This window comes from Oxyura jamaicensis, chromosome 2 (genome assembly GCF_011077185.1).
Source record: "Oxyura jamaicensis isolate SHBP4307 breed ruddy duck chromosome 2, BPBGC_Ojam_1.0, whole genome shotgun sequence".
NCBI classification, from domain to species: domain Eukaryota; kingdom Metazoa; phylum Chordata; class Aves; order Anseriformes; family Anatidae; genus Oxyura; species Oxyura jamaicensis.
In genome coordinates, this window is record NC_048894.1 from 13579719 (window position 1) to 13582570 (window position 2852).

Sequence of the window (2852 nt, forward strand, 5' to 3'; positions counted from 1 at the left end):
ATTTATGTGGTACCTCAGCCCACAGTAGATGAAAGCTGTTTGTATGTGCTTCTAAGTGCAAATCAGACAAGTCCTAAGTAGTGATATTTGGAGAATTTATTTCCCTCTAGCCTCTGCTTAAAACAATACTTAGACCAAAGAAGACACTTTCAACAGGTTCATTATCACCAGTTCTCAGTACTCTTAAGGAACCACTATAAATCTCTGTATTTATGAAATCCTAATTTTCTAAAACCATCTGATGACAATACCTGGGATCTAGATATATTAAATTAAACAAAAATAAATATACATCTCTCTGAAATAAATACTGAACATTCAGTTTCACATCTGCAACTCATGGACCCACTTTAGATAATAGAAAATTGGGGAAGTTTTCCTTTCCCTTCTTTTCTTTCTATCCTTGTATGAGCTGTGAAATCAGTACTTACATAGGAGCAAAATTCAGTCATTCTAGTTGGACTGCCTTAGCAAATACAACTGATCCACACATACAGCTTGTATAATCTCTCCATGTGAGGTCTGAAACTGGGGAAAATAATGGAACTCTAAAATAAGGAAGACTGGCTTAAATCCAAAACATTTGACTGCTGTTTTTGTTGGTGGTGGTGGTTGGTTTTCGTTTGTTGTTGTTGTTTTTTTAAATAAGAATCTCTGAAAGACTTATTCAGGTAAATAGGATCAAACTTTTCCCTTTGTTATAATATTTGCCATATAAAACTAAAATGTTTTAACGTATTCTTTCATTATAACTAATGACCCCTCTTTTAAAGGCTGTTCTAAAGACAAGATTTATACAGATTTTAGGTTGTATTGTCAGTGTTTGATCCTTCAAGCCCTCAAAAATCTTATAGCATTGTACATGCAGTGACATACACAAAGTATTCAAGATTTTTCAGTAGATTCAGAGATTCAAAACAAATGCAAGAAATATAATGAAGGCTTCTAAAATTCATAATATGATTAAAATATCCTACAATTTTAAATACAAGCACATTAACATGGGGGGAGGGAGAGTGGTCTTACCCATCTCCAGCATTTCACCCATGTTACTTATCTCAGATGATGACCTCTTCTCAAAAATAGTCTTGTTAGGTCATAAAAGATCATTTCCATTATTTGTGCAGTTGATCCCTGTCCCCACAAGAACTCTGATTTTTAATGAAATCTGTAATAGTAGAAAAGCAGATTATTGAAGTAATTCATGTTATTGACAGTTCTCACTGCCTCAGATTAACCATTCACTAATCTATTTTAAGCAGTCATTCCTAATTCTATAATTCATCCTTTTTGCCTTTGATGATGATATTATTTTCTCTGTGTAGAGAAATAATAAACAAGTATTTTATGGGATATTTTATGAAAATTATCTTCAGTATGCTATATTTTTTTCCCCTGAACATGAACATATTTTGATTCGAAATTATTTCAAGTAGTATAAATGATTAGTTACATTAACTGGTATTTTTTATCAAGATAGAATCACAGAATCATACAGGCTGGAAAAAAAATCTCTAAGTTCAACAAGTCCAACTGTTAAACCATTACGTGACACATTCAAGTGCCATCTAAGTTCTTTCCAAGCTATTCATAAAAAAAAAGTAAAATTGAGATTAAATTTAATTTGAACCTCAGCCATGTCAGAATATCACATACTAAGTATTTATCTGATATCAAACACTCATTTTCCTTTCATCTCCAAAACCAGACACTCCTGTTGAAATTATCATCTAAATTATCAGCAGCATATTATATCATAGCAAGCAATGCTAGAATTATTTATATTTGGAAATATATTTTCCTAATGTCTTGAAAGTCCAATAAATAATCAGTCCCAGAGTCCTGAGGGAACTGGCAGAGGTAGTTGCCAAGCCACTCTCCATCACATTTGAAAAGTCAGGCAAAGTCCCCAGTGTCTGGAAAAAGTGAAACATCATTCCTGTTTTTAAAAAGGGTAGAAAGGAGGACCTGGGGAACAACAGGCCGGTGAGCCTCAGAATCACAGAATCACAGAATTTCTAGGTTGGAAGAGACCTCAAGATCATCAAGTCCAACCTCTAATCTAACACTAACAGTCCCCACTAAACCATATCCCTAAGCTCTACATCTAAACGTCTTTTGAAGACTTCCAGGGATGGTGACTCCACCACCTCCCTGGGCAGCCTGTTCCAATGCCTCACAACCCTTTCAGTAAAGAAGCTCTTCCTAACATCTGACCTAAAACTCCCCTGGCGCAACTTTAGCCCATTCCCCCTCGTCCTGTCACCAGGCACGTGGGAGAACAGGCCAACCCCCACCTCTCTACAGCCTCCTTTAAGGTATCTGTAGAGAGCGATAAGGTCGCCCCTGAGCCTCCTCTTCTCCAGGCTGAATAAGCCCAGCTCCTTCAGCCGCTCCTCGTAGGACTTGTTCTCCAGGCCCCTCACCAGCTTCGTCGCCCTTCTTTGGACCCGCTCAAGCACCTCGATGTCCTTCTTGTAGCGAGGGGCCCAAAACTGAACACAGTACTCGAGGTACGGCCTCACCAGAGCCGAGTACAGGGGGACGATCACCTCCCTAGCCCTGCTGGTCACACTATTTCTGATACAAGCCAGGATGCCGTTGGCCTTCTTGGCCACCTGAGCACACTGCTGGCTCATATTCAGCCGACTGTCCACTATCACTCCCAGGTCCTTCTCCGCCTGGCAGCTCTCCAACCACTCATCTCCCAGCCTGTAGCTCTGCTTGGGATTATTACGCCCCAGGTGCAGGACCCGGCACTTAGCCTTGTTAAACTTCATGCAGTTGACCCCAGCCCATCGGTGCAGCCTATCCAGATCCTCCTGCAGAGCCTTCCTACCCTCGAGCAGATC